The sequence below is a fragment of the Mustelus asterias genome, unplaced genomic scaffold (assembly GCF_964213995.1).
Source record: "Mustelus asterias unplaced genomic scaffold, sMusAst1.hap1.1 HAP1_SCAFFOLD_288, whole genome shotgun sequence".
NCBI classification, from domain to species: Eukaryota; Metazoa; Chordata; class Chondrichthyes; order Carcharhiniformes; family Triakidae; genus Mustelus; species Mustelus asterias.
In genome coordinates this window covers 324,081-347,693 of record NW_027590253.1, presented here as the reverse complement: position 1 = coordinate 347,693, position 23,613 = coordinate 324,081, and the positions used below count along the sequence as shown (strand labels likewise).

The window sequence follows — 23,613 nt, the reverse complement described above, 5'->3', positions numbered from 1 at the left end:
AACCAGGCAGAACTGTCAATGGTTGCGTAGATTATCACAACGTGTAGACTGCATATTGGTGTGATTGACAGGAAACTGCCGGGGAAATAAATCCCAGCAGTCCGGCTTAATATCACGCTGGTGATAATGACCAAGAGATCCATCAACGCCATGGACACCACATAGTAAATTATACATCTGGAGAGACCACAGCTCCTTCGGTATAGGATTAAAATGACTGCCAAGTTAGCTGTAAAATAGAGAAGGAAAGGGAACATATGGGTGACAGCACGATAGACAAGATGTTATTTCCTCAACTCCCATCCAAATGATACAAGATTATGCAAGAAATTGAAACGTTTGCGACTTGATTCTGCTTTGCAAACTGTCCCTTGTTTGGGTTCCCATGCACATAATCATAAGCATTATAAATAAGCTGGGTCAGTGACATGGAACTGCATAATGCAATACAATGTAATGAAAGTTAAGAAAATATTGAATAACCATAAATGCAACTTCAGGAATAGTCAGCAACTTATTACAGGACACGTTGGATATGTAATTTTAAAAATACATTAATTGCCACGTTCAACTGGAAAGTTCCCATCTCGTTCAATTTCAAAAGTTGCCCCATCTGGAGAATTATTCTTAAACATTCACTGTTGGAAATGCCTGCATTAAACCAAAATATAAATCTTCAATCAAAACAGCGGGAGCCAATTGGCGTTTCTCTGAATTTACAAAGGAAATGTTGAAAGGAGCTCCTAACCTGAGAATTAGCCGTAATTGCTGGTGTATAATGCAATACTGGAACTGGCAGATGTAAAGGACGCAATTGGAGAGAGTCTTACTCTCATTGCAGTGGTTAATGAACAAATCTGACCTGAAGTGCATATTTGAAGGTAAATATCAGTTTTGGAGCTCGCAAGCAGTACTGGATCCGTTCAATATGTCTTCTGAAATTTCAGAGAGAGGCGTGCAACTGACCGCAGGCATTTCCAAAATCACTTATATTCCATGCAAAATATACCTCCAGTGACCGTACCTCGGTCAGCATAGTCAAAGCAATCAGAAAAGAATGGAGAGAAATGGTGACTTGTGTAATGAGAGTCCAGGGTAGAGACTGGAGACGAAAATAGTGTTCTTGTGTTTTTTATGGGTGTGTACCAATTACTCACCAAAGAGCCGCGATTGCAATCCTCCTATACTGTCAAAAACCCATTGACACCTAAGGTCTGTCAATAAAATATTTCATTATATTCAGATAGCAATTATTTGTGCGACTCAATCCATTGCTCTCAATATCCACAACACGAAAAATATCGAGAATTATATCGTGATAACATTGTGGTAATTCGCCCACTGGAACAGGGAGAAAATGATACATATTTACATGCGCAGAGAGGTGACAATGTGATAATTCAAGCACAACAATGATACTGATAATACAAAAGTTACATGTTTGCACGGCAATAACTATAACTTCCAAGAGCAGCAACAATAATACTGCAGAAGTGGATTTATGCTGTGGTATCCAAGTGAAAATTCGTAATAGTTAGTGTGTCAATGTTGTAATCGAACTACATGTACAATATAATAACTTTGAAGTAATCCACCTACAATAACATTGCTAAGAAAAATATAACTACATTTCTAAATTGAGTTTGCAGTGGTAAATAGCAAGGTGGGACGGGTGAGGTGGGACAAAAGTGTGGCACAGGTCAGAGGCAGGGAGAACACAGTTCAACGGGAGACATTATAATTTGAATACCTTTTTCTGTTATTTGAGTCAAACGGCAATATTCACCAGTCATTCAGATAAATTGTGGTAACAGATTCAAGATATTATATCATTAAAATGAAGAATAAAGCTCTTGAAATTAATAAAGTGATCCTGTAAAGAGGACAAAATGTATCAGTTAACCGAAAGAATCTATATATTTTAGGGGAAAATTCATCACTTTGAATGATAGAAATGAATTCCTTGTCTTGTAGATGCGCTACTAATAAAATTGAAAAAGGTTGCAGCTGAACAAAGACGTTACATGCTAATAACTAACTACCATACTGTACCTGGAACACCAATAGCCGCAATGACTGGATAGTAAATGGCAAACACCAACCCTTTTGGAGGTACATGCATTTCTATCCGAAGGTCTGAGCATGTACGGTATGACAGTAAATGTTGTAACACTTATACATAACGTGAGGCTCCAGGGAAATGATTAGATTTTTTTTCTTTTATATTATTCATATTTACTTTGAGAAATAAATTAGCACAGATGCTACCCAGCTGCCTTTTATGTTTTGATCAAATACAATGGGTTTTTTTCCCAATGAATTCTCAAACCTCCTGGAGTGAAATACCCAGAGACTATAGCATAATCTCAGTCATAAACAATAATTTGCCTGGATATTCGTGTCAGTACAGGACATAGCATTTTGCTTCTGACTGCACTGAGAAATGCAAATAGTCCGTGGAAAACACAACAGAAATGTTCAAAATCCCGATCAAACAATAGAAAGCAATTTGGTTCTAAAGATCTCTCATTGAGTCAACCTACTTCCACCCATCTATTAGTGACGTTGGGAAGGGCACTTAACTATGGTTACGTTAGGAGTGCGCAGTCTCCCTTCTTCACAATTATGTTAATTATTGCCAGGCTATTTCAATTGTATCAATTCGGCCAAGTTTCAGTTCCAGTCCATCCCAGTTACTTTCAGGCAGAAATCCCCTGCTTTGCACTGGTACACTGGAGTTTGGCATACCCTGCTCAATACCTATAATGTAGTCTGAACGGTTCTAGTTCAGCTTGGTTACAATCAGCGTGTCCATGCCCAAACTGGCTTGTGTCTGTTCAATGTCGACCAGATCCATCCCCCCAGCAAATTCCTAGGTACCCGAGAAATCTACTTCATAAGGCTCAACTGAGTGTTGCCAGGTCCAATTCAGTATGGTTATATTCACTGTTAACATCATAAATCAATTAATTCTGGCAAACACACCTATATTTTCAGTTGACGATGTCTATTTGAAAACGATTTTTTTTTTCACTGGAGGAAAGTCCAGCTCAACACAGTAACTGTCATATGGACTGGGCAACGTCGTTGAACTAACAAAAACAGGTAAATCCACATCTGGCATGTGGGAGTCTTTTAAGGAACAGTTGTTAGGGCTACAGGACAGGCATGTGCCTGTTAAAAAGAAGGATAGGAAGGGTAGGATTCGAGAACCGTGGATAACCAGGGAAATTGAGGGACTGGTCAAAAAGAAAAGAGAGGCGTATGGTAGGTCCAGGCAGCTAAAAACGGAGGGAGCTCTGGAGGAGTACAAAGAAAGTAGGAAAGAACTCACACGGGGAATTAGAAGAGCAAAAAGGGGTCACGAAATGTTCTTGGCAGACAGGATTAAGGAGAATCCCAAGGCATTTTATTCATACGTTAGGAACAAAAGGGTTGTCAGGGAAAAAAATCGGACCTCTCAGGGACAAAAGTGGGGAATTATGCTTGGAGCCCAAAGAAGTAGGGGAGATCCTAAATGAATACTTTGCGTCGGTATTCACAAAGGAGAGGGATGTGTTGACTGGGAGTGTCTCGGAGGGGAGTGTTGACCCGTTGGAGAAAATCTCCATTACAAAGGAGGAAGTATTAGGTTTGTTAGAGAATATAAAGACTGACAAATCCCCAGGGCCTGATGGAATCTATCCAAGGCTGCTCAGGGAGACGAGAGATGAAATCGCTGGGCCTCTGACGCCACTCTTTGTCTCATCACTGGACGCAGGTGAGGTCCCAGAGGATTGGAGGATAGCTAATGTGGTCCCGTTATTTAAGAAGGGTAGGAAGGATAACCCGGGTAATTATAGGCCGGTGAGCTTGACGTCCGAGGTGGGGAAGTTGTTGGAGAAGATTCTTAGAGATAGGATGTATGCGCATTTAGAAAGGAATAAACTCATTAACGATAGTCAGCATGGTTTTGTGAGAGGGAGGTCATGCCTCACTAACCTGGTGGAGTTTTTTGAAGAAGTGACCAAAATGGTTGACGAGGGAAGGGCCGTGGATGTCGTCTATATGGACTTTAGTAAAGCGTTTGACAAAGTCCCTCATGGTAGGCTGGTGAAAAAGGTTGGATCTCATGGGATAAAGGGGGAGGTGGCTAGATGGGTGGAGAACTGGCTTGGTCACAGAAGACAGAGGGTGGTACTGGAAGGGTCTTTTTCCGGCTGGAGGCCTGTGACTAGTGGTGTTTCGCAGCGCTTTGTATTGGGACCTCTGCTGTTTGTGATTTATATAAATGATCTGGAAGAAGGTGTAACTGGGGTGATCAATAAGTTTGCGGACGACACAAAATTGGCAGGACTTGCAGATAGTGAGGAGCATTGTCAGAAGCTACAGAAGGCTACAGATAGGCTGGAAATTTGGGCAAAGAAATGGCAGATGGAGTTCAATCCTGATCAATGCGAAGTGATGCATTTTGGTAGAAATAATGTCGGGAGGAGCTATACGATAAATGGCAGAACCATAAAGGGTGTAGATACGCAGAGGGACCTGGGTGTGCAAGTCCACAGATCCTTGAAAGTGACGTCACAGGTGGAGAAGGTGGTGAAGAAGGCATATGGCATGCTTGCCTTTATAGGACGGGGCATAGAGTATAAAAGTTGAGGTCTGATGTTGCAGATGTATAGAACGTTGGTTCGGCCGCATCTGGAATACTGCGTCCAGTTCTGGTCGCCACACTACCAGAAGGACGTGGAGGCTTTGGAGAGAGTACAGAGGAGGTTTATCAGGATGTTGCCTGGTATGGAGGGGCTTAGTTATGAGGAGAGATTGGTTCAACTGGGGTTGTTCCCCCTGGAAAGACGGAGGATGAGGGGAGACTTAATAGAGGTGTATAAAATTATGAAAGGCATAGATAGGGTGAACGGTGGGAAACTTTTCCCCAGGTCGGTGGTGACGTTCACGAGGGGTCATAGGTTCAAGGTGAAGGGGGGGAGGTTTAACACAGATATCAGACGGACATATTTTACACAGAGGGTGGTGGGGGCCTGGAACGCGCTGCCAGGCAAGGTGGTGGAGGCAGACACACTGGGAACGTTTAAGACTTATGTAGACAGCCATATGAACGGAGTGGGAATGGAGGGATACAAAAGAATGGTCTAGTTTGGACCAGCGAGCGGCGCGGGCTTGGAGGGCCGAAGGGTGTTCCTGTGCTGTATTGTTCTTTGTTCTTTGTTCTTTGATACGGAGTTAGAAAGACCATACAGACACCGCACAATTACTGAAGAACTCCAAAATCTTCTGAATCCCATCGAGGCCGTTTGTCTTATTTCTTTGAGACTGACTGAAACTCTGTTATTACAGCTTTGGTCATGAATGTTCCTAGTATTATTTGAACAGTATTTCATTCGAACCGTACCTTAATTAACATGTTTTACTTGTTTACTTAAAGTTCTTGGTTATTTGAATAAAGTAGCTTGTTAATTATTCAGTCAAAGTGAGTGGCAGGCATTCTTATTATTTATAAGCCTCTGAATGTTAAATAAAAACAGTTCGCAGTTTCACAAATAGTTTTTCCAGATTACGATGTGAGATAAAGGGGATGAGCCTCTGTGTCATAACAGTCTGGTAATTTACTGAGTAACAGCAAGACTGGCAAAGTTTGGACAATATTTCACTGTTATAGAAGGGCACAAAGTAAATCTATGTCGGGAATATAAGCAGAAACAGGAATAGCGGGGGTCCATTTGGCTTGGGGTGCTCTCACACCTCCCCACTTTCAATTGGCAGGTAAGATTCCTAAACAAGTTTACTGCCGAAATAATACAGGAGTTTAAATTCAGGGCTTTCACTGCCTGGATTCAATTCAATTCCCTGTCTCGATATTGTGCTAATTGTTGTAACTCACACTCAGTTACTAGTTTAAAAAGAGCCACATTAGACTCAGAACCTTAACTCTCTGTCCGCTTCACATTTGCTGCAAGACCTGCTGAGAACTTCCAGCCCTTTCTGTTTTTATTTTAACATGAAATACTAGCTTGATCATACACATGAAGACAATAAATAGGAGCAGGAGTAGACCACTCGGTCCATCGAGCGTGTTCCCGAAATTCAATACCGTTATGGCTGATCTTGGGGTTCAACTCAGTTTTTCACCAGCTCCCCATATCCCTGAATTCCCCGAGAGGCCAGAAACCTGTCTATCCCAACCTTAAATGTATTCGATGATGGAGCTTCCATAACAGCCTGGCATTGAGAATTTCATAGATTCACAACCATTTCAGTGAAGTAATTTCTCCTTATCTTAGGCCGAAATGATCAGCCCATTTTCCTGAGACTGTACTGCCGTGGGTTAGATTTCCCGACAAGCAGAAGAAATCTCTCAGCCTCCACCCTGTCAAACCCAATCAGACTTGTGTAGGTTTAATGAAATCGCCTCTCATTCTTCCAAACTCCAGAGACTTTCAGCCCAATTTCCTCAGCCTCTCATCATACGACAACTCCCTCATCCCAGGGATCATCTGCTGAACCTTATCTGCACCGTTTCCAATGTAAACATATCCTTTATTAAATGTGAATATCATATCTGCACAGAATATTCAACATGTGGTCTCAACAAAACCCTGTGCAACTTCAGCAACACCTCGTTATACTTGGACTCCCGTCTGCCGTCAATAAAGACCAAAATGCAATTTTCCTTCCAATCATTGCCTGCACCTACATGCCAGCTTATGCATTCCTTGTACAAACGCATCTATTCTCTGCTCAATATCGACACTTACCTTTTTCATCTCTTCAAATATGTCTTGCTCTTTCCATTTTTTTGACGAAGAAGGAAATATCTATTCGCTTTCCAAAACTACAGCCGATCTGCGCCTTCACTCATCAAAGCTCTCTATTTTCACGGACTCTCTACCCTTTTCCGGCAGCTTCTACCAGCTAAGCTTCGCCCATAGGCTCCAGCGAGAATTGAACTCGTGACCCCTGGTTTACAAGACCAGTGCCCTAACAACTGAGCTATGGAACCGAATGCTGTAACGAGCTTCCAGAAAGTGCAGCATTATCCGTGGATCGAGGACCAGGATGGGGTTTGAGGACGGAGATTTTTGATGAATGTGGAAATGTCTGAGGTGGAGAGCCAGAAGTTAAAAGATAGAAGTTGAAAGTGACATGATTTGACATGTGTATTGTGTATGTACTTGACATGTATGTTGTGTGTGTCATGTGGTTCTTCTTCAGAGTTTATCGTCAATGTTACATCTCTGATTTTTCCAGCTCTGATACAAGTTCATCCAGCTGGAAGATTTAGCTTGTTGTTCCCTTCACGGACGCTGTTTTTATTGAATGAAGAAATGAACAAAAATTTATTCACTCCGTGACTGGGAATCGAAACCGCGTCACGGCGCCGACGCTGATCACTGGACCCTCAGTGACGCTGATGTGACAAATATGGAGTGAGTTGATCATCTCTGCACCCATTGCTTCATTTCCAATAACTTTCAATTAAAAAATAGTCACAATGAGGAATGACGGGAATCGCACATGACAGGATTTGAACCTCAGTTAGAAAATCCCAATCCATCCCCTGGTCCGGGACTGCAGTCTCAATGTTTGCAATCCTGCTGTTTAATTCGACAGACAGCCGTTCAACCGGTGTTCCCGTTTGTATTCTCCATCGGAGCAGCTCCACTCCTCCCAGCTTTGACAACGGGTCATCTGGTCTCGAAATGTCAGCTTTCTTCACTCCTTACAGATGCTGCCAGACCTGGCGAGATTTTCCAGCATTTTCTCTTTTTGTTTCCGATTCCAGAATCCACGATAATTTGCTCCAGTCCTTCCACACTCGTTCCTTTACCTCAACAACTGTTTACATTGGTATGTCGCTCCTCTTTCTTCATGCCAAAAACGACACGGCACAAACTCTTGCATTCAATCTGAAATGCTGGATTTCAGCTGCAGGGACCAAAACTCAAACCCATTCTGGCAGTGGCAGCAGTCGAACACAACAACTCCGTAAAGACTGGACCTTCAGCCACTGGCTTAGATTACTCGGCTACGTTACCATGTAAGCAGTTGTGTCCTTTACTGGTATCGTTATTGAAATTAGCAGCAATGGAGCTGCGACAGTCCATCAGTTGGCTTGAGCCTGCTCCTTCACTGAATCAATTTATCCTGAACTCTGTAACAAGCAGGAATCACATCCAGTCAGAAACAGAATGAGCTACAGTGAAGGACCAGCATCATTTAAACTGCCCTTAACCTTGTCTGGTTCCCAACATCCTGCCAGAAATGACAAGAAAAAACCTCCTGTTGAATTTGCTCAGTCTTCACTTCAGGACATGAGGCGAGATTGTGTTTTATATGTTCCACAAGGCAATAACTGACATTTGTTTTTACGGTTTGGATGAGAGCAACAAATGTCCATTACCTGACCACCAATCCAAACAGCAGTGAAAGTGTCAGACTCTAACCACCAGACCAGCTGCTTTTCGCCTGTTTTACAACTTGCTTTACACACACTGCATGTATTGCTTTATTTTTCGCGCCAGGCCAGACTACATTCACCACAAGCAAGTCTCTGTTGCAATACGGCACCTTCTGTTTCCATCCCATTGATACATTCAATCAGTGACACCATACAACAGACATTCCACTTACAGTTATTAATTCCACTTTCGACTGTTTGAAACGAGAGAGAATCTTTCCCAAATATTTTCGTTGCAGAGTGAGGGAAAAGTTGAATAATTCAGTGTGAACGCCAAAATCTGACCTTTTTACCATCCAAATGTTATCTTCCATCACCATCTCTATTCTCAGCGCTTTCCAGCCTATCACTATCTTTCTGCTACTGTGTTTGTTCTTGACCTGTTGCACATGTGACATTTGCAGCTGTGATGTAGACTTGCAAAACTCACTCGGCTGATATTGGTAGATCTGCTTTCGATCAGATAGTAAATCAGGTTATTTTTTAATAGTTTGCCGAGAGCTATAAATAATCGTTTCCTGAGCGGGAATTGAAAACAAACAACACTGGGGAGTACTGAATACAACCCACTGGACTCCCAGGGCCACGGGTGAACTGTGTTTTTCAAAATGACTTACCATATATCCCTTAATGTGTCCAGTTTGGATGGAACATAAGTGACTGCTTCAGCTAATGACAACACCGATTGTGCTTGCTACGAAATGAAACCCACATTCAGGTGAAATAGTCCCACAAGATGCTGAAGTGATCGTGGTGTGTAAAATTCTAAATAGGATTGAAGAAATCTTTTTTCTTCTGCGCAATCGCGAACACCATGTCAAATGTATACGTTGAGAGGTGGTAGATTTAAAACTGAGATGAGGAGGAACTGCTTCTCACTGAGGGTCGTGAATTTGTGGAATGCATTGCCCCATAACACGGTTGAGTCTGAATCATTAAATGATTTCAAGAAAGAGACAGATATATTCCTGATAATTAAAGGGATGAGGGGATATTGGAACAGGTAGGGAGATGGACTTGAGAACAGGGAGAGAGCAGTCATGAACTGATTGCATGACGGTTCAGGCTCGAAGGGGTGAATTTGCCACTTCTGCTCCTAATTCTATGTTCCTAAGTGTAACTTTCAATTTTCAAAACCCCCCAACTCATCACTGTGGCTCCAATGCAATCTACGTACATTACATCGACAGGTTCCCCTTCATCCACAACACAACTGAGTCCTGTAAGGGACTGAGGAATGGCCCCATTCTGTGGTGTAATTACCTTAAAATTCTTTGTTTCCCTCATTTAATCTCTCCTGATTTACACCCGGCAAGAGGCCTCAAACCCTCTTGTTATGCTGCTGGATAACATTTGTTTAAAACTTCCTCCATTTCTAAAAATTCCCTGTTATTCCCAATGAAACTTTATGGAGCTAAAATATAAGATTCTTTTTCCTGTGCACACAAGCTGTCTGGCTTTCTGATTTTTTCCAGCATTTTCACCTTTCACTGCAGAAGTCTGAGCAGCTTTGGATGCCAATGGAAATATTTTCATTGAACAGCACCCTCAGCAGCGGCTCGTTGGGCGAGAGGTATGACTCGGGCCTGGGACGTAAACATCCACAAACGTGTGAGCGATCGCTGGGCTCGATCACTCAATCAGCTGTTGTTTCGTATTGGACAAGTCACAGGTTTTTTCAGTGCAAACGTTAGGAATGGTTTACGTGGGATTTGGTTTGAGAACCTGAGCACAGATAGCAGGCAATCTATCAACACAACACTCACACAAGAAAATCAAGACATTAAAAGGTTAATATGCTTGTGGCCATTCACTTGATCTCTGTTCACCAGTTTAGAGGACCCCATATTTGTTGGTTCAGACAGCTGGCTGTGTGATTATTGTTATTCATTCTTGGATTGTGGTTGTGTACCGCACTCGCTATTTCTGTTTTTCATTGTCTCTATATATCTCCCTCAGACTCACGGACGATGTTTTTATTACGTTGACATCTTTTGCTCCTTGCTCTGTCCATTATTTAGCTGTCTGTGTGTAACCCAGGTTCACTGGATTGATTTATGAGTTTCTCCTGGGAGGAGAGAATCAGTGGGATGAGTCTGTTCGCTCTGGAGTTTAGAATAATCAGAGGTGATCTTGTTGAAAAGTCGGAAACTGGGAAACAGTTTAACAGTGTAAATGTTGAGTTCCCTCCACCCCTGGCTAAATTATTAAGAACAAAGAAAAATAAGGAGAATGATGTAAGAGGAGTTTGGAATATTTGGGAGAGGTGAAGCTAAGAATTGGAAGATGTGAATAATGTAAGTAATGATTGAGATGAGTGGATAGGAATTGGGGATTCTGTCGGTGGATTCATTGCAAACTTTGAAATCAGAACAAGCTGAGACACCAGATGGAAAAACCGTATTTGTCTCCATGCATTTTAGGTTATGGAAAGCATTTGAGTACGTGTGCCCGGCTAGCTCAGTCGGTAGAGCATGAGACTCTTAATCTCAGGGTCGTGGGTTCGAGCCCCACGTTGGGCGACATGGATTTTTAAACTTTGTCTCATTCCTGAGTGAATTCCAGATCTCCATTCCTCCAGAAGTGTCACCGCTCAAACTGAGTCTTTCTCCTTTCTGTGTTGTTTATCTCAGAGTTGTGGGTTTGAGATTGAAAACTGCCTCCAGTTCACTGGAAGGCGGGAGTTTAGCGCTGAACTCAGCGAGAGGTTTTGTTCTCATTTATTATGAGATTTAAACCCAGATCTGCGAGATTGTGTCAGTGGGAACAATAATCATCTCCATTGTAATTCAATCCCTCCAGCCTTCCATCCGATCAAAAGACCGTTTGTTCTTTTCTCCTCTCCCTCTCTATTTTCCATGACTCTGTAATTGTTTGTAAACCATTAAATCACTATTTTTTTCCAGTTAGGGTCAAAGGTCAGCAACCTGAATCATTCACTCTCTTTCCCTCTCCACAGAAGCTGTTGAAGCCGATGAGTGCTTCCAACATTTTCTGTTTTGAGGTGGGATTTGCAGCAACTACAAAACCTAGTTTTGGATCACAGTGGATCACTTTTCTCTGACTGGATCTTACCTGTTTGAACAGTTGAAAGGTTGAGGTTTTAAATAATAAGACACCAGAATATGTCACACTGTTTCACATGAAATGAAACAAAATGAGAATTAATCATTTCTTAAAATGCTGCTAATGCAATATATATTTCATTGTCAATGCCAGCATTTGTTGTCCATCCCTATTTCCCTCTGAACTGAGTATTTTTCTGGGCCATTTCAGAGGGCAGTTAAGAGTCAATCACATTGACTTTCCTCTGGAGTCCAATGGAGGCCAGAAAGGAGAAGGATGGCAGATTTCTTTCTGCAAGATGTGTTTTCATGACAATCAGAAAACAAAGCTTCATTACTGAGACGAGCTTTCACTTCCGTTTCAGTTCTAGACTGCGGTGGAATCGTGACCTGTGAGACTGGGCCACAGGATTCATACTCCACTGATTTTAGCACTATGTCACCATCGTCCCGGAAGAGTGTAAGTTTAAATCCTTCACATGGAATCAAACCACCTAATTTCACATTGAAAACAAACATTTAAAGCAGTGTACTGTGGAAATCAGTGTTGTCCACTCAGGACACAGGGGAATTGACGAGATATCTATTGCTTTCATTCAAAGACAGAAAAATGTGGTGAATCCTCAGCCTGAGTGATGAAGGAGCTGCGGTCCGAAAGCTCGTGATTTCAAACAAACCTGTTGCACTGTAACCTGGTGTTGTGAGAATTCTTACCGGGTACTGAAGGGCATTTCATTTACAATTCGCAAAAAGATTATTTTTATGAAATTAACAGCTTTCAGCAAATCGCACCGCAATCACATTGCGGACGGTGCAGTGAGTTACTCTCCTGGCCTCATTTCATCAGCCCCAGAGGACGATTTCTCAAGAACACAAAACGTTCAGCGATAAAGAGGTCGGAGGCTTCATTCATCAGGGATTACCCGAGAGCACGTGACCTTTCTCCGAAATCACACACGTACACACACGCCCAGAATTGCTCAATAATGCTCAGGTCACTTCAATTTCCGTGTTGGTTTCGTCGATAGAATTCGCTTCTTTCACTGCCATGGTCTGGGTTCGATTCGCGGTTAGGGAATGATGATTCATTGCTTTCGTGCAACACATGAATTAAGGAGAGTGGATATTGCTTCCTGGTCGAAAACGGGAGGGATACTTGTGGCAGGTTGAACAGGAAGAAGGAAAAATCAGCCCCATTCCACAATCCTGTCAATGACCAACAACAATTCATATTTACATTGGGAAGTCTGACAACACCAGGTCTATTTGCAGTCAGGAGCTTTTGGGGCGCTGATCAAACAAAGCAAATTGATTTTATTATCGGAGCAAATGAACCTGTTGGACTTTAACATGATGCTGTCAGACTTCTTATTGTGCCCACCCCAGTCCAACGCCGGTATCCCGACATCATATTTACATTGCAATTGCTGGTACCTACTGTCAGAATGAGTGACTTACCTTCTACTGCATTAAATTTCATTGTAGCTCACCACATTCAAAGAGTAATGTTTGTTATAAACCTTATTGTGGTAAATCTGTTGAAAAACTTCCGCTTATCACTGCTCTGCTTTCATCACACTGGAAGCTAATGTGAAAAAAATGAATAATTTCAAAGCTGAACAACGTGCACAAGACAGGAAGGAGAATGCGACTGTGAATAATTGGCACTGTGCATATTCCTGTATCCAGTCTATGGGAGAACCAGGAGAATGAAATCCTGGTGGTCCAGTGCTTAGGATTTGGCGCTTTCAGGGTCATATATCGGCTTCGATATGCCAGGATTTAAAGTTTTTTACAATCCATTTAACAAACCTGAGTCGTTTCCTGGTCGAAAACAGCTCTGTCAGAAGCAGTGGAGTTAGATCTATATTTGTGTCCGAATTGGAAATGTCACATGGGCAACAGTTCAAGAACAAACACAGATAGTGAAGGACAGTGATAGGCTGCAAAGCGCTGCCAATAGAGATGGGGATACAAGTTCAAATCTGCATGACAATGGAGTTGATTTTATCGGTTAGATTGACACAAACATCTCCCAGACCTGGATCCAAATCTCAGCCAAATCACAAGAAAACATCTCGCTCACTTAAACGCTGAGCTCTCCGACTTCACTCAGAAACCAGTAACTCTGAGACAAAGCGTGATGCAGTCTGACCACTGGAACCCCCTCCACCACTTAATAAGACTATGCTGGATCCCGAGCATCAGTTCACAGCTGAGGGGGTGTAGCTCAGTGGTAGAGCGTTTGACTGCAGATCAAACGGCCCTCGGTTCAAATCCGAGTGCCCCCTTCCTTATCTTTGTCTTAGTTTCAATTGTGACTCTCTTTCTTTGGCTGCAAAGCGCATTGTGACGTCCACCAACCGGGAAAGGCGTCACAGAAATACAATTCTGTCTTTCATAAATTACCTTCAGTCCCAATTTTTGGTTACTGACAATCGTCAATAGAAACAGTTTGTCCCTTTCTGCTCTATCAAACGGCCCTTTCCCATGTTGGGAGAAGCGGGAAACCCCTAAATCGCTGCAACACTGTGGGGGGTAAAGTAGTCAAAGGGGTTTGCATAGTATTGTAAACGATGTGGTCATGTTGTAGTTCTCGACTATGTTTTTAAAAAAGAGAATTGGGGTTGGATATATAACAGCACTCGTTGACACCCTAATATAGTGTGTCTTCGTCTTAATTGCGGAATTCGTTATTGCGTTCGACTTTAAGCAAATGTTTGGTGGCTCAGTCCCATCCAGAGGCGGTCGTTGTACTTTTATTTTCCCATAAGCATTCATTGTCGCGTATTTCCGGCTTGTGAACCGAGGCAACAATAAAAATATTTCTCGAGTGTTGCCGCTCGACTGTTGTCAGGTGTTGTCAACATTATTTATTTAATGAATATTCATAACATCCATATCACATGGTATAATATATATTCATTTCAAATATGCAATTAAAGTTAAGAACTAGAGTCTTGGCTGGATGTGTTTGTGTGTCAGTTCTCCGATGAGTCCTCATCTGAGACTGGGAAACAATCTCTCAGTATTCTGTAGGTTCAATAAAATTGTCTCTCAGTCTTCTAAACTCCAGGGAATTTCAGCGCAATTTACACAGCCTCTCATCCCAGGAGAACTCTCTCATCACAGGAACCTACCCAGTGGACCGTCTCCATTGGAAGGATAGCCTTTTTCTAAAATGAAAAGCATTGTGGATATCAGAACTGCACCCAATATTTCACACTTGCTCCCAACAAAACCCTGTATAAATGTAAATTGGTGTTTTTATTCTTGTACAGCAATCTGTTGGCAATAAAAACCAAAATGCTATTCCCTTCCTATTGTTTGCTGCACCACCATGCTATCTTCCTGCGTTCCATGTACAAACACACCCAAATCTCTCAAGACAAACGCTTATATTAGGTAAGACGATGGCCTGGTGATATTATCGCGAGATTATTTATCCAGAAACTCATCCAATTTTATGGGGCCCCGCTTTTGAATCCTGCCACGGCACGTTGTAGAATTGTTTTTCAATAAAAACTATCTGGAATTAAGAATCTACTGATGACCATGAAACCATTGTCGATTGTCGGAAAAACAAACATTGAGTTCGGTAATGTGCTTTAGGGAAGGAAATCTGCCGTCCCTTATCCGTCTTGGCCGACATTGATTCCAGAGCTGCAGCAAAGTGTTTGATCCTAACTGTCCCAGGGCAACCAGGATGGGCAATAAATGCTGGCCGGCAGCGACACCCATTTCTAATCAATTAAAAAAGAGCTAGGTCACCTTTACAAACATTGTCTGCTCTTTCTCCGTTTATGAACAAGATAAGATCTTTCTGGGCAACATGGTGGCACTGATGCCTCACAGAGCCAGGGGCCCGGTTTCAATTCCCGGCATTGGTTACTGTCTGTGCAGAGTCTGCATGCTTTCCCCGTGTTGCGTGGGTTTCCTGCGGGTGCCCCTTCTTATTCCCACAGAGTGAAAGATGTGCTGGTTAGGTACATTGGCCATGCTAAATTAGCTGTCAATTTACCCGAGAAGGTGCCGGTTCTGCCGATGACGTAATTGTCACAGAAACTTCATTGCGGTGTTAATGTAAGCTTAATTGTGGCACTAATAAATAAACTTTAAACTGTCCAACTGATGCAACCACTGAGCTATGGAGCCAATTCCTGCGCCCAGCGTGGAGTTGGTGTATCATCATCAGTGGAGCGAAGAAGAGATTGAATTTTCAGGTGGGTGATATTTAATGGATGTGGAAATATCCGAGGTGGAGAACAAGGAGTCAATCGATGAGACTTGAAAGAGGAAGAATTTGACATGTGTGTCAGTGGCTTTTGTGATAAATGTCTGCCGTGTCATTCTTCTTCAGAGTTTGTTATTGTTACATCTCTGATTTTTCCGGCTCTAATACAATGCATACAGCTGAAGATTGATCTTGTTTCTCCCTTAACAGACACTGTGAGGCGTGCTTTCGTTTAATGAAGAGTTAAATAAGAAGTTATTCGCTACTTGCCTGGTACTCCAACGTGGAACATGGCGATTAAACCTGACCACGGCATGCCAGGAAAGCTTATATTAGAGATTTGAAATTCTTTGATAACCATCTCTGTCTCCACCGCTTCATTTCAAGTCACTTTTGCTACTGACATTGTCACACAGTCATTCTAACATCTTATGACCAACTGAAGCAAATTATGCCTTCTTCCTTTATGTTCAGATACTTTCATCTCCAGAAATTCAGTCCGTGCTGAGCAAAGTGCTCTGTTTAGTTAACAGTTTATCATCAATTCCGGGCCATAGCTATGGAAACATTGACTCTGAACCACTAGACCACCCAGGCTCCACCATCACTTCCTCGATGTTGTCTTTTCCACCATTCATGGTGTCATGTAATCCATCCTGCTTTGTGCCCTATCACAAAAATCCTTTTTTTTCCCTTTCGCTCAGTGATTCCTCACTTTACAATCAGAAAATACTGGGAATACTCAGTAGGTCAGCTCATGTTTAGTGACAAACGCGCAAATAATTCCAGTAGTCGAATCCCTCTGAAATTAAAAGCTTTTGTTTTTTTTTTGTGAAGGCAAAATACTGCGGATGCTGGAACCTAAAACAAAAATAGAAAAATGCTGGAAAATCTTAGCAGGTCTGACAGCAGCTGTCGAGAGAGAATAGAGCCATCGTTTCGAGTCCGGAGCTCTGACGAAGGGTCATCCAGACTTGAAAGTTTGGCTCTTTCCTCTCTCCACAGATGCTGTCATGTCTCATTAGACCTTCCAACCTTTTCTGTTTATGATGAAAGTATTTCTGCCGCGATCAAACCAGGGATCTTTCGTGTGTAAGGCGAATGTGACAACCACTACACCACAGAAACATTGCGGTGCAATGATTCAAGGAAACTGGTTCCACAAACCCATCAATTGCAAACAATAATTTACATTTGCGTTCCGTTGGAATTTGTGTGATAACAAAGGTATTTCATAAAGTTAAGGAACTGGATGAGATTCAATCACACGCTTCAACTACTATCACTGCCCAGTCAGTTCTCTCACAGCACCAGGTTAAAGTCCAACAGGTTTATTTGGTAGCACGAACTTTCGGAGCACTGTCCGAATCAGGTGACTCACGTGATGAAGGGGCGTGCTCCGAAAGCTTGTGCTACCAAATAAACCTGTTGGACTTTAACCTGGTGCTGTGAGATTATTTACTGTACCTACCCCAGTCCAGCGCCGGAAACTCCACATCATTACTGCCCTGAGCTCATCAATGGTACCAGCAGAACCTATTGATGCCGTATCTGGTATTGCCAATGAACAGCATCAATGGAGTAGAATTGGGTCACATGAACCATTGAGCCTCCTCCATGACTGAATCAAGGCAGATCCACAGCCTCAATCCCAATTTCCCAGCTTATACCAACAGCCCTTCATTCACTTAGATTCCAACAACTCTCCACCTCAAAGTCTTCATCAACTGAAGATTCACAGACCTCTGTGCCGCTACAGAATTGATGCAAGATGGCGTCCGAGCGAGGCGAACTCTTGGAAGCTGTGCCCAGCATACCTTCTAACTCTATCTTTTACTCTCGTTCTATGCTTCTAAAACTTCATTCTAACTCTTTTAAACTCTCTCACAATGCTTCAATTCAATTTCTAGCATCCCGGCTATGACTGTAACACTACACTCTGCACTCTCTCGTTTCCTTCTCTATGAACGGTATGCTTTGTCTGTACAGCGCGCAAGAAACAATGCTTTTTATTGTATGCTAATACATGTGACAATAATAAGTCAAATAATTCCAAAGATTCACAAGCCTTGGAGTGAAGAAATATCTCCATATCTCAGTCATGAATGGCTGAAACATTAACCAGAAAATGTAAGCCCAGAGTACCTTGCTGAGGCACTTTTGCCATTGTAGAACCGGAACATCACTCATTTGCCATGGCTAAGCCATCTAGCCTGCATCAGCTGCATCGTGAGTGTGACAGTGGAAGCAGAAAAGCAACAGTATGCCAGCGGCGACTTTGCTGAGGGTATTCTTTTTCAATAAATGGTAAAGAACAAATTTACATTTTGTCTGCTCCAATCCAGTTCATATGCAACAGCGATCAAGAATCGGGGAAAATTCAAAAAAATATTAATTTCGATAATGTTTCGACCTTATTTTGAATCGGGGAACTCATCGTATATGAAATGAACATGTTAACTCCGACAATCCAGAAACTCTGCTCATGACCAATGTGACCGGCCGAGAATATCAAACCGTGCAGTCTGATTGCAATTTAAATCCTTGTTTTATTGAAATATAATTCGGTTGCAAACCTTAGCCATGTGCCAGAGTCATTGATCTAACATAAGATTCAGAAAATAACATTTGTCCCGAATTTTATCTCTTTCTCCATGAATGCAGTTGCAGAATATTATTCAAGCATTGGGGGAGTGTAAATGCCACATGGCTGTGAGATAATGTGATTCCTTGATATTTAATAACACTTAGAGATGGGCAGCTGCTTTGAAAAGTTTTTATCAACTTTTTTTGAACACAAGGATCAGTATACTTCAGGAACACAGGTGACACATGGAAGTGTTTAGAATTTGATGCGTGTGCACAGATTCTGCCAAACCTGCTGAGAATTTCCACCATCTCATGCTTGTATTATAAATACAGGTTTTATCAGAACATAAAACGGCAAGACGGCAATGATAAATGAAATAGTCCCACAAGCTGTTCACATGTAACTTTCAATTTCCAAAACCCACCAACCTCATCATTACTGATCCTGTGAAAACTTACCTTGTAAAACACGGCAGGCATTCATCTCTCAAAGAACTGAAACGCCTCAAATGTGAACTCTCTGCTCTCAATCTCAGGACTTTTCAATTATAAAAGCAGCATTCTGGTGAAAGTTTAACTCAGTCCTCATTCCACTGATCTTTGCCGACTTACTGTGTATTTCCCTCATTGAACACATTTCAGGTTGGGACAGACAGATTCCTGATCTAACTGAGAAAGAAGAGGAATGGGCAGGAAAATGGAAACCCAAGATCAAACATGGGTTAAAGTTTCGAGTTCAGTTATTGAGTTTAATAATTTTTGAAATATATAAATTGTTACAAATAATATGTCAGAGATAAATGTTCAATAAACTAACGTCGGCTAACAGTAGAGGCAGAAACACACGATAAGTTTTTTTTTAAAATGTTGCCCAAGGACTCAGTGACACTCAAAAACCGAAAGACAAGAAAAGCAGATGAAGTGGAAAAAATACTGAAAGCCCCGTTCCTGGATGGTCTCGAACCATCAACCTTTCGGTTAACAGCCGAACGCGCTAACCAATTGCGCCACAGAGACTGACACAACTGAAACCTACAAGGCATCCTAAATCAGGGTGACAGCGTGTTGGCTGCAAGTTAGACGCCAATTCAATTTTCACCAAACCTGACACAGAAGGACCAAATGATGGCATCGTTTACAAATCTAAACATGTATATTTTATTATTTTACCCCACAGTGTTGTTGTGGTGTAATGGTTAATCCCTTCTCTTAACATGGAAAAGGGCCGTTTGAAAGAGCAGGGAGGGACAGACTGTTCCCACTGACTGGGCTCAGTAACAGAGGACTCGGATTGAAGATCATGAAATATTTGCATTTATATAGAACCTATCCCGACCTGCGGACGTCACAAAGCACTTTCCAGTCAATGAAGGGCAGTTTTAATTGAAAAAAAATCAATTAAGCACGGAAGCAGGCATTCGATTTGAATGCAGAAACGTCGTGACCTGCAGTCAAATGCTCTATCCCTAAGCTATATTCCCTTTATTCTAAGCTCCCGTTTTGTCGCTCGTTAGTCCTCTGTCTCGCGTGGTCTATACTTATGTTTGCTCCTCTGTGTGCGTCACTGGGCTTACGTACACCAAGGGTGTGAACGCGTTTTTTTTTAACCATCACAAACTCTATTCACTTACTTTATAAATCTTCTTGGTAAATGTACAGAAGATGGCAAAAGGCTGAAAGTTGCGAGATGAAATTGACCTTTTCTGTTATTTGTGAGTGAAGGTTGCTTCTTGATTGAGTTCCCGTATGTTCCATTGTGCAAGATGATTAAAAGTTTTCTTTGATCAACATTTAAACAGACAGCGGATTCACTCGGTGTGATGGTGGTCCCAGTTCTCTATCTGCGATCACAGCATCAGTTCACGTCACTTACTGTAAACCCAATATTTCTAATACGTTGGATGTTTAATCTAATTTACTTCATTTTATATTTCATTATTTCCATCTCAGATCTATTTCCACCAGAGGCAAGTCTCTCTTTCAAAGTGTTCTGTTCCGGTTGAACATAAGTTAGTCCTTCATCCAGTGGCAACAACGATTACTTTTCGCTGCCGTATAAAAGCGGCAATGAGGTGAAGTAGTCACACAAGCTGCTCATGTGTTCCTCTCAATTTCCAAAATCCACCAACCTCATCACTGCAGCTCCTGTGTAATCACTGTACAGTACACCCACCGGCTCCCTATTATCCACAGGACACGCGACTGCTTCAAAGATCTTGTGAATGGTCTCATGCTGCGGTGCAGACATTCTGTGATACTCTGCTTTCCTCACTCTCAGGCCATGGACAACACAGTACTTGTTCATTTATCTCTCCTGAATTGTTCCTTATCAGAGCTGTTTCCTGTTGTTATGCTTTCTAGCCCCTGGATTTCACTTGTTTAAAACTTCCTACATTTCCAACCTTTACCCGTTGAAAAGAAAAGTTATGCAGGTGTAAGATGGTGTGTCAACCATTGGATGGTGTGTCAACCATTTAGGACTGAGTTGAGGAGACAATTCCGCACTCAGAGGCCATCGTCATACTGAACAGAACGGATTACTGCAAAGAGGTGTACCGACAACTGAACAACGAGGAACACTACAGAAAGTTACCCACAGATCCGACTAAAGAACACACCCGTCAACTCAGCACTCCGATCAAAACCTTTGATCCGGGCCTTCAGAGCACCCTCCGTGCTCTCATCCCACGTACTCCCCGCGTTGGAGATCACTACTGCCTCCCAAAGATACACAAGGCAAAAACACCCCGCCGTCCCATAGTATCGGGCAATGGGACCCTGTGCGAGAACCTCTCAGGCTATGTCGAGGGCATCCTGAAACCCATGGTACAAAGAACCCCCAGCTTTTGTCGCGACACGACGGTCTTCCTACAGAAACTCAACACACATGCAGCAGTTGAACCAGGAGCACTCCTCGTCACAATGTATGTCTCGGCACTCTACACCAGCATCCCCCACGATGATGGCATTGCTGCAACGGCCTCAGTACTCAACGCCGAAAACTGCCAGTTTCCAGATGCAATTTTACAACTCATCCGCTTCATCCTGGACCACAATGTCTTCACCTTCAACAACAAGTTCTTCATCCAGACACACGGAACAGCCATGGGGACCAAATTCGCACCTCAATATGCCAACCTCTTCATGCACAGGTTCGACCAAGACGACTTCACCGCACAGTGCCTTCAATCGATGCTATACACTAGATACATCGATGACATTTTCTTCCTTTGGACTCGTGGTGAACAATCACTGAAACAACTATATGATGACATCAACAAGTTCCATCCCACCATCAGACTCACCATGGACTACTCTCCGGAATTGGTTGCATTCTTGGACACACGCATCTCCATTAAGGGCGCTCACCTCAGCACCTCACTGTACCGCAAGCCCACGGATAACCTCACGATGCTCCACTTCTCCAGCTTCCACCCTAAACACGTTAATCATAGAAAGAAACCCTACAGTACAGAAAGAGGCCATTCGGCCCATCGAGTCTGCACCGACCACAATCCCACCCAGGCCCTACCCCCATATCCCTACATATTTACCCACTAATCCCTCTAACCTATGCATCTCAGGACACTAAGGGCAATTTTTAGCGTGGCCAGTCAACATAACCCGCACATCTTTGGACTGTGGGAGGAAACCGGAGCACCCGGAGGAAACCCACGCAGACGCGAGGAGAATGTGCAAACTCCACACAGACAGTGACCCAAGCCGGGAATCGAACCCAGGTCGCTGGAGCTGTGAAGCAGCAGTGCTAACCACTGTGCTACCGTGCCGCCATCCCATACGGACAAGCCCTCCATACACACAGGATCTGCTCTGATGAGGAGGATCGCAACAGACACCTCCAGACGCTGAAAGATGCCCTCATAAGAACAGGCTATGGCGCTCGACTCATCGATCGACAGTTCCGACGTGCCACAACGAAAAACCGCACCGACCTCCTCAGAAGACAAACATGGGACACGGTGGACAGAGTACCCTTCGTCGTCCAGTACTTCCCCGGAGCGGAGAAGCTACGGCATCTCCTCCGGAGCCTTCAACATGTCATTGATGAAGACGAACATCTCGCCACGGCCATCCCCACACCCCCACTTTTTGCCTTCAAACAACCGCACAACCTCAAACAGTCTATTGTCCGCAGCAAACTTCCCAGCCTTCAGGAGAACAGCGACCATGACACCACACAACCCTGCCACAGCAACATCTGCAAGACGTGCCGGATCATCGACACGGATGCCATCATCGCACGTGAGAACAGTATCTATCAGGTACACGGTACCTACTCTTGCAACTCGGTCAACGTTGTCTACCTGATACGCTGCAGGAAAGGATGTCCCGAGGCATGGTACATTGGGGAAACCATGCAAACGCTACTACAACGGATGAATGAACACCGCTCGACAATCACCAGGCAAGACTGTTCTCTTCCTGTGGGGGAGCACTTCAGCGGTCACGGGCATTCAGCCTCTGATCTCTGGGTAAGCGTTCTCCAAGGCGGCCTTCACGACACACGACAGCGCAGAGTCGCTGAGCAGAAAGGAATAGCCAAATACCGCACACAAGAGGACGGCCTCAACCGGGATATTGGATTCATGTCACACTTTCGGTAACCCCCACAGCTTGCCTCCTGGACTTGCAGAATCTCACTGGCTCTCCTGTCTGGAGACAATACACATTTGTTTAACCTGTGCCTAATGCTCCCTCCACTCACATTGTCTGTATCTTTAAGACCTGGTTGGCTGTCAGGATTGGCATTCTAATCAGTATTCTGTAACTTGATTTTCTGTCTTTGTGTGCCTTGTTTGCGAGCAGATATCCACTCCATCTGACGAAGGGGCAGCGCTCCGAAAGCTAATGGCATTTTCTACCAAATAAACCTGTTGGACTTTAACCTGGTGTTGCTAAAACTCTCAGTGTGTTTACCCCAGTCCAACGTCGGCATCTCCATATCAGGTAAAAAAAGGCCAGAGGAACAGCCATCGCTCGATAATATCTTGGGTGACCATGTCCAGAGGCCAGGGCAGCCAGTCAAAAAAACATTTGCCTCTGCAGCAGTTCTCCACCCCTGACAGATTAACATTCGCTTAAGAAAACTATCTAACCGAAGGATATGGAGTTAGAAAGACATTACAGATCGCACAACTACTGCAGAACTCCAAAATCTTCTGAATCCCATCGAGGCTGTTTGTATAATTTCTCTGAGAGTGACTGAAATTCTGTTATTACAGTATTGGTAATGAATGTTCCTAGTA

General features: G+C 43.1%; 4 non-coding genes across 4 annotated transcripts; 2 read left to right on the top strand and 2 right to left on the bottom strand.

Annotated features, from left to right (window-relative positions):
- Nucleotides 1–6,927: 6,927 nt before the first annotated feature.
- trnat-ugu (transfer RNA threonine (anticodon UGU)) lies at nt 6,928–7,000 on the bottom strand. The gene has a single exon. It is a non-coding gene; the product is annotated as a tRNA-Thr (tRNA).
- Nucleotides 7,001–10,907: 3,907 nt separating this feature from the next.
- trnak-cuu (transfer RNA lysine (anticodon CUU)) lies at nt 10,908–10,980 on the top strand. The gene has a single exon. It is a non-coding gene; the product is annotated as a tRNA-Lys (tRNA).
- A 2,762-nt stretch (nt 10,981–13,742) lies between these two features.
- Nucleotides 13,743–13,814, top strand: trnac-gca (transfer RNA cysteine (anticodon GCA)). Its single transcript has one exon. It is a non-coding gene; the product is annotated as a tRNA-Cys (tRNA).
- A 5,475-nt stretch (nt 13,815–19,289) lies between these two features.
- On the bottom strand, nt 19,290–19,363 carry trnan-guu (transfer RNA asparagine (anticodon GUU)). The gene has a single exon. It is a non-coding gene; the product is annotated as a tRNA-Asn (tRNA).
- Nucleotides 19,364–23,613: the final 4,250 nt, after the last annotated feature.